At 42.7% G+C, this 12,912-nt stretch overlaps 1 long non-coding RNA gene across 1 annotated transcript; it reads left to right on the plus strand.

The window, feature by feature from the left end:
- The first annotated feature begins 1,692 nt into the window (after nucleotides 1-1,692).
- LOC129603375 (uncharacterized) lies at nucleotides 1,693-5,439 on the plus strand. The gene is made up of 2 exons (XR_008693161.1): nucleotides 1,693-2,017; nucleotides 2,348-5,439. It is a non-coding gene; the product is annotated as an uncharacterized LOC129603375 (long non-coding RNA).
- The last annotated feature ends 7,473 nt before the right edge of the window (nucleotides 5,440-12,912 follow it).

The following is a 12,912-nucleotide window of genomic DNA, read 5'->3' on the forward strand; positions in this document are numbered from 1 at the left end:
CTCACCACCATAAGAGCTATTTTGTTCTTTTTGCTCTTAAGAAATATGGATTATGAATGAGGGCAGGATCAGACCTGCTGTGGTTTCAATATGTATGATTCTTTTCATATGCACCTAGCCTGCTGCTTTATCTACCACAGCAGGCAAGGATCAGGCAGCACTTTGGACACTGGTGGAAAGCAGCTACATGGTTTTAGGTTTTAATTTCAGTCTCTTTTTTTTTCGTTTCTTTAACAAAAAATATATTATTCATTTGTACCAGTGCTCATTTGGTCGGTAATTTTGACTTAGAAATATTACTTTAGACATTATTGAGACATTATTATTAAATTTCTTTCCTCATGATGATTGCATCTATTTGTCAATTAGGCAACATATTTGATTAACTTTTGTCACTTTATTTATTATTGATATACCTAATGTTGGGGTACAAGGACAATCATTTTATATTGTTGACTGATTAAACAATTCACAATTAAAAACCCCTGTAGTGCTTGATAATAATTTGGCCAAGTGTTATCCCATCACCTCTTTCCCTCACATGCCACGCCCCTGCTCTGGACCACACCGGTTCCCTTTTTTCCCTCTGTGAACTCTGTTATGGGAAAAATTGTCTCTTCCTTATTTTTATGTGTCTTCCTTATTTCTATGCATTTCTATGCAGTTATTATACGAGTTATGACTTATGTTCTGCGATTAATATCTTATGTTTTGTCTTACTGTATGCATTTGACATTTCACCTAGATTGTTCAATGGTTGTCTCTGCCTGATAGACTCTCAACTCTAGCTCCCAAACCCAAGGTCGGGGAGTTGTGTCTCTGTCTGTTGAGACTTGGTGCTCCTTTCTCACAGATAGTTGGACGTCAGCGATGCAGGTGTGAGAAAGTAAAAATCTTCACACACACTGCGACAGGGAGGAGATGGTGCATGTAATTTGATTGGGTTGGAAAGACATTCCACCCTAGTCGGACAGAGAAGCTAAAAGGCAGAAGCAACTTGAGGATCGTGGGCTCTTTGCATCACACCTTCGTGGTGTGTGCAATGATCTCCCCAGCTGGTTTTTGGTTTGTTGATGTGCACGATCAACATCCATGCTTTTTATTTGCTTTCCCCATTATTTTTATTTTCTTTATTATTTCAATAAATCGCACAAAAGGACAACTCTCTCTCATCTACTTCTTTATGGAAAATTTCCACCACAGAAATTGGCGTTGTCGGCAGGATCCCGCGGCAGGTCGTCTGGACGGTGTGACCAGGGACGATAGTCCTGAGGACTAGGGTCGCTCAGCCTCCAAACCTCTACAGACATTCAGAGCTGGGAGGACTGCTCACCCGTCTGGATCGCCTCTGACGAGATCCACGAACTCAGATTCAAACTCAAATCCTAATTTGGCTCGGCGAGAGAGATTCCTTTTGATTCGGGAAAAAACAAAAAGATTGGAACTTTTATTTTTAATTTAGCTGAAACATTTCAATTGGTTGAAAAAAAAAAGAAAAGAAATCTTCTATTTGGTTGAAACACTAAATTTGATTAGGAAAATTATTTTTTTCGAGGAAAAAAAATATAGTAATCCCAATAATACATGTTCTTAATTAGGTCAAAGTCTGCTCTGGGTGGTGAGACGGCGGTTGCTAAGGTTTGGCTCGTGGAACCGAGCTTCCGTCTGTACTGAGGATACAGACATGTTTTTTTGATCTGTGCGTGGTCCACACATGGGGGACTGAGTATAAAAGACGGCTTCTGAAAGATGGAGTGCGTTTGCAGAGTGAAGTATTTTCAAGATACGAGGGACCCGGGCCTAGAGGGGCCTAACGTTGAGGAAATACTTCGTGAAAGGCTCTGTCGCCAGATCAGGTTGGTTCCCTTTTTACGGAGACGTCCGATAAAAAGGCATTTTGGGAAGGTTCCGGCCGGAACACACAAAAAATCTAAGGCAGGAAACCGCCGGACTCTGAAAGACGGGTTCGGGGCAATTTGAGTCTTCACCACCAGACAGCAACCGTACAAAACTAAAGGTAATTAAAAGTAAAAAGTTAATATGGTTATTAGTGCGTTTCATGTTTCCATGAGTGGGAAACTGGTTATGGGTTCAAAAGGAGAATCGCTTTGTGTAAGGACATACGCACCTTAAAAGAAAAATTAGAGACAAAAGAAAATACTTGAAAAAGCAAAACTATCAAAACTAAAGCCCTAAAAGAAACAAAAGAGAGATGAGAGTAACAGGAAAAAAGGAGATAAAAACTCTGGGGAAGAATTGTTTGCACTCTGCCACACACACACCACACACACACATATCATGCCAAGAGCAAATGCTCCCATTGTTTCTGCTCTTTGTCCTAATGCAGAACTGAGCGTGATGAGGGTAAATCCGGATCTGGACTCCTTTCCCACCATCAGCAGAAGAACCGAAGGAGAAGAAGCGCCGACCAACAACCAGAACAGGGTGGAAGCTCTGACACCACAGCAGCTGGAGGACACACACCACAGCATGGACGCCTCAGCGACTCTCACAACGTCTGCAGCCATCACGTTCTGGGCTCATCAGATGAACCAGCTAATACAAGCGTGTGTGTCTGACACAGACACCTGCTTATGACAATCAGCAAAGGAAAACAAGGACAGAGCAACAGCAGAGAAGACGTGCTCTGACACAGACACTGGTTGAAACAACAGGAGAGGCTTCAGACGTGATCGGCCCAATAGAGCTGCAACCGAGGATCCAGGAAAGGTCTGTCATCGAGGAACAACTGTCCCATTGAAAGGCTTCACCCGCTGGCGCTCACATCAGACTGATGGTTGGGGAAGGAGGAAGGTGACGGTTCCTTTTCACGTGACGTACAAGACGGTACCGCAAACACACACACACATTCATACACGCAATGAAGAAACACGCTTACAGCTGATACACGCTCAAATTCATGTTCATGCTTATCTGCTCGCAATGAAGAATCACTTTTTGCTCAAAAAGAATCCCACAGAGTGATTTTACAATGATGACAAACAGCTAAACGACAACTGCTGCATGACTTTGCAGTCTGATGGGTTTAAACTATTTTAACTTGCAACAAATTCAGTAATAAAATCCTTCATGTTTCTAAAAATACTTGTGCACAATATAGGTTTGTCTGGCCAGACTATAGAAAAACAAAACAGACTATAGGAAGACTGACTGAAACTGACTATTAATGACTATTAAAGGGAATACGACTATTAGAGAGAAGTAATAATAATTACTGTACGTACCAGACTATTAAAGAAAACTCATTTTTTCACTGTCTTATGCAACATCTGACAGCGAGACACCTTGAGATTTATTGTTGCTTTCAAATTTATGCCCAGTTAATTTTTAGGAAGAGATCCCATGTGTAGTTTAGGTATTTGATTTATTTCCACTCCAGACGGAGTGCAGGTTACATCTACAGACATTCTAAATAATCCCTCTTTTGTTGGTGTTAACTTCAGCTCAGCTGTGCTCTTATCATTAGCTGCTGAGGGGGGGCTGTAACTGAGGCCCTCACACAGGCTGCATCACAGCCTGTTTATGATTTCACACACACTCAAACTGACCTCAACTTCCCTCTATTGGGATGAACACAGGTCTGCGCTTGCGATTTCTTTTACTAACGAACAAAAAAGATTTTTATTTTTATTCTACAGTTCCACACGTCCCTCTGTGACAACATGATGGAGACAGATGACAGGACGTGGGTCCTTTCGTGAACAGATGTCAACGGGGTGGAGACTGGTGAACGACTTCTGACCCCATGTGATGTATTCACCTACTTTGCATACTTTAGAAAACTTTTTTTTTTATTCTGCCTGTCATGTGCAGCAAACAGTGAACTGGGTACCTCCACATTCTAATGACACACATTACACACTTTTGTTTTTATTTTTATTTTTCAGAGGACGCTCTGACCCAACACTCAGCCTTACAGGAAGCCCTGCTTCCCTGTGGCTCACAGTCAGATATGATGTAGGTTTGATCAGAGGATGTGAACCAGTGGTCATCACACCTAAATCTGACCACAGACCATGTGAACAACAACACCCTCTTAAAGGAAGCCATAGATGGTGTTACTGCAGACACCACTAAGCTACTGAAACATTGGATGCTATAGGCCACAAAGAGAGCCTGTCTAAATTACACTTTGTTCAGACAAAGGTTATTTTCTGGGTCATTGTAATTACAGCTAATGGCAAATCCATCTCACCCAACAGACTTAAAGCAATTTGAGACCTGCCTAAACCGTGCACGTATAAACAGCTGATGTCTTTTCTAGGTTTTTGTTCTTATTGTAGGACTTTCGTTCCTAACTTTACTGTCTTTGAGGCCCCACTCAGGGTTCTGATGCAGACGTCTTCATCGTCCACTTCTTGTCTCACGTGGACGTCTGAGGCTGAACAACGTTCACCGACCTCATGCTTGCTCTTCAGTTGGCTCCTACCTTGGGTCTTCCTGATCTGACCCTACGCGAGCTTTCACTCAAACAGTGGATGAGAGATCAGGTTGTACGACTTCTGTTCTTTTGTCCTCATACTGTGTCTTTGATTCTTTTGGAATAGATCCCACGTTCTACAGCCTGATGGCTTAGATGCAACACCACTTTGCTCAACATGCTGAACATTACTATCAAGAGTCCGTCTTGAAGTCTGGCTCTTGCTAAGACACTACTCTGCTCAGGCTGCAGAGTTGATCGCGTTGACTGAAGCTAGTAAACTAGCAGAAGGAGAGTCTGTTACCATCTACAGACTCCACAGATGCTTGTCACACGTTGGTTCTCCTTGGAAGCATGGGAAGCTTTGAAGTCTGATTGCAAACCTATCTTACATCATGATAAGGTTCTGCTTTGCTGGACGCTGTCCTGCTGCCTACAGCTAATGCTGTTTGTAACTGTCCAACATCAGTGACGACTTTGTTTCTGCCGACATGCAGCTGCAGACGCTGCTGCGAAGGTCGCTGCCCAACAACCCCTCCCTTCTCTGATCCTCGTTTTCTCTCCTGATCCTTGTTCCCTCTCCAACTCTCTCTATCCTTTCCTTCCTCATCTCCCTGTGCTTTAAACATTTTCTACCTCACAGGAACGCAGACTCTGGCTGACGAATGGTTCCACCTGTAGCCATGGAGTCTGGTTTGGGCCTGATGGCAGCCGTGCCGCCCAAACACCTTTTTCCCCACAATTCAGATTTCCCAACAGGTGAAAACAGGCGACAGGACCATTACACCATCCAACCAGGGGACTGGGCGATCGTTAAGGACTTCAGGAGGAAGCATTGGGACTCCAAACGATGGCGAGGCCCCTTCCAGGTCCTTCTGACGACCCACACGGCTGAAAGATCGCAGTGAGAGTGACTTGGATCCACTCCATCCACTGCAGGAAGGTCCCAGATCCAACAGACGACCATCCATCTACATCCCACGGAGAAAACCACCACTGACATAAAGAACTGAGAAGGACGACCCTCGCTGTGCTCACGCACGCACTGAGGCGAGGCTGCGTTGACCGTTCAGCTAAAGGTGTGAGCCAAGCGCCGCCTAAAGCTGCACCGATGAATCACACTATCAGACCATACATCTACACACACGTTCCTGAGAAAACACACACACGAGCAGCCTTGAGTTGCCGACGCTGGACGACGTGTAGACTCTTCACATCACGGGAGTGACAGTGACTCAGACGACATTGGGAGGAAACCTGGCAGTGATAACGAATCCCATGTGTCTCTGTGATCAGCTGATCACAACCTGAAGAACTCCAACGAACTGGCAATACATCAACACACAGGTTGGAAACAATCTAACGCTACTGTTCAACAGGAAGAAGCAGATTGTTAAGAGACATCAATTGTAAACATGCTTTGTTAGGCTTCATTTTATGTTACTTGGATTGTTGCCTTTATCATATGATGTTTTTATGTAACTTTACACACTACTTTTGAATGAGAAAATTTCACATAATTCACAACACTGAGTTTAAATATCCTAAAGTTGATTTGGTGTTTAATTTGCTCACAATCACTTATTCACTGCTACAATTAGTTTTTATCCTTCATCTACAGATGACAGAGGTTATGAGACAAAACGCATCATCATTCTGGTTAAATCCCTGAATCTCCTATTCGCTCTAGACGCAAATGTACAATTAAAGATCCGAAAGCATTAAATCTATCTTAAGAATATATGAAACAGAACCCCACCGGAAACCTATGGCTATCATACATTAATTGTCTTTATTACATTACAATTGAATGGCTGTAGACACGTTGTTAGCAGAGAAAAGAGGCGTTTGTGTTATGTTTGGAGAGGCATGTTGTACTTACATCCTGAATAACACTGATTCTAATGGTATTGTGGCGAAGGCGCTACACGGCCTTCAGAATCTCAGCTAACTCTGGTATAGATTCTTCCTCTTGGAATTGGCTAGACGAAATGTCTGGAAAATGGAAATCTGTTCTCATGCCCACAGCTGTTTCCTTTATAATTGAGATGGCTGTGATTCTCTTGTTTGGTTTTTGCGTTATCCCACTGGTTAGAGGTCTCATCGTGCGTGCGACCTCAGCAACACTCTCGTATGAGATGACACAATGCACTATGTTCAAAAACCCCAACTCTAACTCACTTAATGACTTTGACGATGGTATGGGCTCATTTTCTTCACATGCCGATACAGAAGTTATTCTTGTATAACTACCCACCAAAAACAGCTCCCAACCTTTTGTCCCTTAGTTACTTCCATTTTATGTGAAGGTGTATTTTGAATCTTGATGAGTTAATACCCTTATTGTTTCATTTGCAAGGATCTTTTATTATTACAGAATGTGATGTTGACAATTTTTATTCCTTTATGGTTTGATTAATGTGTAATCAAAAGGGGGGAGTGTTATGGGAAAAATTGTCTCTTCCTTATTTTTATGTGTCTTCCTTATTTCTATGCATTTCTATTCAGTTATTATACGAGTTATGACTTATGTTCTGCAATTAATATCTTATGTTTTGTCTTACTGTATGCATTTGACATTTCACCTAGATTGTTCAATGGTTGTCTCTGCCTGATAGACTCTCAACTCTAGCTCCCAAACCCAAGGTCGGGGAGTTGTGTCTCTGTCTGTTGAGACTTGGGGCTCCTTTCTCACAGATAGTTGGACGTCAGCGATGCAGATGTGAGAAAGTAAAAATCTTCACACACACTGCGACAGGGAGGAGATGGTGCATGTAATTTGATTGGGTTGGAAAGACATTCCACCCTAGTCGGACAGAGAAGCTAAAAGGCAGAAGCAACTTGAGGATCGTGGGCTCTTTGCATCACACCTTCGTGGTGTGTGCAATGATCTCCCCAGCTGGTTTTTGGTTTGTTGATGTGCACGATCAACATCCATGCTTTTTATTTGCTTTCCCCATTATTTTTATTTTCTTTATTATTTCAATAAATCGCACAAAAGGACAACTCTCTCTCATCTACTTCTTTATGGAAAATTTCCACCACAAACTCTCCCTACAATCAGGATAATTTCACACACCTGTATCCTGCTCTCTGCCTCCCTGTAAATACCCACAAGCCAAAGGGTGGGCGATGAAGTGGGGTTTCAGGTTCTCAGTAGGGAAAACTCATTTAATGAAGAGTGTGGTGGAAATTTCCCATAAAGAGGCAGATGAGAAAGTTGTCTTTTGTGTGATTTATTATAAAAATAAAGAAAAATAAAAAACATGGATGTTGATCGTGCACATCAACAAACCAATCAGACTGCATGCACCATCTCATCCCTGTTGCCGTGTGTGTGGATATATATACATTCTCACACCTGCATCGATGGCATCTGAATATCAGAGAGGAAGTCTCAACTGACAGAAAGACACAACTCCCCGGCCCTGGGTTTGGGAGCTAGAGTCCAGAGTCTATCAGGCAAAGACAACCATTGAACAATCTAGGTGAAATGTCAAATACATAAAACAGATGTAAGACAAAACATAAGATATTGATAGCAAAACATAAGTCATAAATCATATAATAACTGCATAGAATAATGAAGAAACTATTTGAAAAAGTCAAATTATATGGGCAAACAATAGAAAGTGACAGTAGTTTTAAATACCTTGGGCTGTGGTTTGACGAGTTTATCCTGGGGAGAACATGTTAAGAAAATTGTAGAAACAAAAGCATATTAAACGTAATGAGATATTTGAGGGGACGGAAATGGGGAGCGGACATATATATAATGGACTAATACGATCAGTAATAGACTATGGTTGTATTATATACTCTTCAGGGTCAAAAACGTTGCTGGGAAAACTGGATGTAATATGATAGCAAATTGTTAGATTATGCAGTGGAGCAATGAGAACCACACAGTATCAGTTCTACACAGGTGGAGATGAACTAAATGCCGCTAGAGTTGAGGAGACAACAGTTAATAAGAAATAAGAAATAAGAAAACCTTTAATAGTCCCGCAGTGGGGAAATTACCTCTCACAACAGCAGTACAGATGAGCAAGAATACAGGTACAGAACAGTTTGTGTTGGCACAGTACAAAGCAGTACAGTACAGTTAGAGTGAGTATGAGGTCATTGCAGGGTTATTGCACAGTAATGGGTATAAGATTTGTACCGGTAACAATATACATGATTGTTCACAGATTTACACAAATATTGTGCAGAGCAGGTTGCTATATAAACCACTGATGCAGTGGGTGAGTGACTGTGGTGGGATGTGGTCAACAGTTCTGATTGTACAGTCTGACAGCAGCAGGTAGGAAGGATCTACGATATCTCTCCTTCACACAGCGAGGGTGGATCAGTCTGCTACTGAAGCTGCTCTCCAGAGCAGACAGTGAGTCCTCCAGTGGGTGAGAGACCTGGTCCATGATGGATGTCAGTTTAGCCAGGACCCTTCTCTCACCCACCTCCTGCACCGTGTCCAGAGTGCAGCCCAGGACAGAGCTGGACTTTCTGATGATCCTGTCCAGTCTCTTCCTGTCCCTCGCTGTGATGCTGCTGCCCCAGCAGACCACACCGTACAGGATGGCTGATGCCACCACAGAGTCATAGAAGGTCTTCAGGAGTGGCCCCTTCACTCCAAAAGACCGCAGTCTCCTCAGCAGGTAGAGTCTGCTCTGACCCTTCCTGTACAGTGCATCCGTGTTATGAGTCCAGTCCAGTTTATTGTTCAGATGCACTCCCAGGTACTTGTAAGAGTCCACTCTCTCAATGTCCCTTCCCTGGATGTGCATCGGTGGGATGAGAGCAGGCTGCTGTCTGCGGAAATCCACCACCATCTCCTTCGTTTTCCCTACATTGATCAGGAGGTGGTTCCGCTGGCACCAGTCCACAAAGTTCTGAGTGAGTCTTCTGTACTCTGCATCGTCATCATCGGTGATCAGTCCGACGATCGCAGAGTCATCAGAGAACTTCTGCAGAACACAGCTGTCCGTGTTGTGTCTGAAGTCTGACGTGTAGAGGGTGAAAAGGAAGGGGGCCAGTACAGTCCCCTGTGGGGCCCCCACACTGCAGGTCAGAGTGTCAGACACACAGTCCCTGGCTCTCACAAACTGAGGCCTGTTTGTGAGATAGTCCATAATCCACTCCGTCAGATGAAGGTCCACACCAGCCTCCTCCAGTTTGTGTTTCAGAAGCATCGGCTGGATGGTGTTGAAGGCACTGGAGAAGTCAAAGAACATGATCCTCACAGTGCTGCCGGGCTTCTCTAGGTGGGAAAGGGCTCGATGTAGGAGGAAGATGACTTTGAGATCTACTCCTATGCCGTGTCGGTAGGCGAACTGCAGCGGGTCCAGGTAGGTTCCCACTGCAGAGCGGAGGTGACCCAGGACCAGTCTCTCCAGTGTCTTCATCAGGTGTGATGTCAGAGCCACTGGTCTGAAGCTGCTGGGGTCTTTGGCGTGCGGTGTCTTGGGCACTGGTACCACGCAGGAGGTCTTCCAGAGCTGTGGTACCACCCTCAGCTTGAGGCTCAGGTTGAAGACATGCTCCATAACTCCACACAGTTCGCCTGCACAGGACTTTAGGAGTCTGGAGCTGATGCCGTCTGGTCCGGCTGCTTTCCTGGCCTTGATCTTCCTGAGCTCACTTCTCACCTGGGTGCTGGAGAAGGATAGGGGTGGAGGGAGTGTCTTAGTGTGGTGTGAAATGAGGGGTTGAGGAAGTGACTCAGTGTGGTGTGAAGTGAGGGGGTGTGGTTGGGATGAGTCACCAGTCGTCAGGGCTGAGGGTAGAGGGCTTTGTGTAAAGGTGTGAAGGGCTGTGGGGGCTGGTAATCCAGTGGTATGAGGTGACAAGAGGTTCGGAGGCAGCTGCTGGGAGGTGTGAGTGGGTGCTTGGTCAAACCTATTAAAGTGTGAGTTCAGCTCGTTGACCCAGCTCAGGTCCCCCTCAGCCTGTGGGTGTGGAGCTTTGAAGCCTGAGATGGTTTTCAGGCTCCTCCACAGCTCACTGACATTGTTCTGCTGCAGCTGCTCCTCCATCTTCCTCCTGTAGCTGGACTTCCCCTCACGGATTTTCCTCCTCAGCTCCTTCTGCACCCTCCTCAGCTCCTCCCTGTCCCCTGATTTAAATGCTCTCTTCTTCTCCTTTAGCAGAGCTTTAATATCAGGGGTGACCCATGGTTTGCTGTTAGTGAAACACCGAACCCGCCTGGTGGGAACAGTGTTTTCACAGCAGAAGTTTATGTAGTCCGTTACACAGTCTGTTATTGCGTTAAACAATAATAGCTACCTACTGGGTGAATCTAAGAGGTCACAATAAGAACCATCTTACAAATCTGTTAATGCCATGTCAAGAAAAAAATAAAGGACAAGTCAGGAGATTTGGGTGGATTATCATCTAGATTAGCTATAGGAAGTAAGGACAACAATAACATATTCTGGAAAACCTTCGTGGCTTTGGGAGGAGGCAGCGGTGGATTTAAGACTGATGGAGAAAAGGAGCGAGGGATATAGTGGGGATGAAGAAGTTGTGAGATATATTGGGTTAAAGTATAGTGATTATATTACAGTTTATACATACATACATATATATTTCTTTTGTTGTTCCAGAACTAAATTATATGTCATATGAAAGAGTTAACGACAACTTATCTGTTTGGCAGGATGAGTGTAATAAAGGGGAAAAGGGTAAGTTTAATTACAAGATTCAAAGGAAGGTAGGAAGGATAGTTGGGTGTAGTGGAAATAGGACCAGGGATGACATTTGGGGCAGATCGCGATTTGGCCACACGGGACTCAATTGCACACCAAAGATGATGAGGAAACATGAGACAGGCAGTTTGATTGTGGTGAGGGTGAAACATTAGAGCATGTGGTATTATATTATATATATATTATATTCTTTCTATAGTCGACAAAGAAAGAAAATGACAGATTGTTTGACCTTGCAGGAGATTAGGATAGAGTTTTATTGAGGCTTTTTTCACTGGATTATTGGAGGAGACCAAAAAAAGGAGGACTCTGTTGCTGTCACGGTTCGATTCTGTTTGTTGTAACATGGCCTTGGTGTTAGTCATGCAGTGTGTTACATGTAAGACGTGCGGAGTCAAGTAATGTGTCTACCAAGCTAAGATCTTGTTAGCCGTAACCGGTGTATATTATGTACCCATATTTTGGTTGTTATTGTACAGGAGGGTTTTTGGTCATGGTACTGGTTGTACACGCCCTGCTTTGTTAAAGAACCTTTAATTATTTTACTTGCATTATCTGTGGCTCTGACTTGAATCCCACAGTACGCCGGAACCCTCCAAGACACATTCTACCATCTTCCCATGATAGAATGTAACACTATCACTGATTTACCAACCAAAATTCACTAACAATTAAACTATAGCTATTGATCATAATCTATACTGTTTCAATTCAACAAGGCCAAGATTGCCATTCTATAAACTATGCAATTCTGTATATTTAGGTTAGCACTACAACAACAATACCCAAATCTAATTGGTTCAATATTAATTTTATTATTACGTCCAACCTCAGACTGGAGTGCTCTTACCTGTTCTGGCTGGGTTTCTGGAGCATGCTAATACATAAGATAGCCACAAGATGGCCAGCTACATACACATTTCACATTCCTGTGAATTATTATATGGTTTATTTGTGACACATGCACTGACCATAAGAGCCAGACTACAGCTTTTGCTTATAGACATAAATGTCCACTAACTCTACACTGCACTAATTTTTACAGTAGTCTCACTGACTGAATGAAAAGGCAAATATATAAATTTTCAATTCAGCTTCTTGACATTTTAAAAATAAAAGTACTTTATTTTGAAAGGACATGCTGGATGTAGTAGTGGGTAATGACTAAATCGTATTTACCTAGTATAAGCTGAATTTACTATTTCAATTTAGTTTTATTTCATGCCTTTATTTTGAAATGACATAGTAATGGAGAGTTTGAAATTATAACTAAAAAAGTTAATTTCTCAAAAAAATATGTGGTAGAGGTGCAACAACAATGCCAAATACTGATTAAGCTGCAGACGTCAAAAAGTTGAGTACGACAAAACGATAAAAACGACAAAATGTTGACATCAATGACATTGAATTAAAATGATGACATTGAATTAAAACGATGACAGCGATTAAAATGATGACGAATAAAAAGTTGACCAAGGTAAAAACATGACATGTCAATGATTAAAGAGTTTACCAAGGTGCATTCTTGACAATCATGCAAAAGCTGACTAGCTTTTTAATTTGAAAGGATTTGAAGAAAGTATTTGTAATTAATTGCTTAACTGTGTAATAGTTTAATAACTAGTCATAATTAACCAGTCAGAACCAAAAATCTTGCTATTTGAGGTAATAAATAGCATTGGCGCTTTTACTTGAAAGGATTTAGACGTTGTGTGAGTGATTACTAAACAACAAAATAGTCGCTAAATAGTCGTTAAAGAGTCA

The sequence above is a fragment of the Betta splendens genome, chromosome 19 (genome assembly GCF_900634795.4).
Source record: "Betta splendens chromosome 19, fBetSpl5.4, whole genome shotgun sequence".
Classification (NCBI taxonomy): Eukaryota; Metazoa; Chordata; class Actinopteri; order Anabantiformes; family Osphronemidae; genus Betta; species Betta splendens.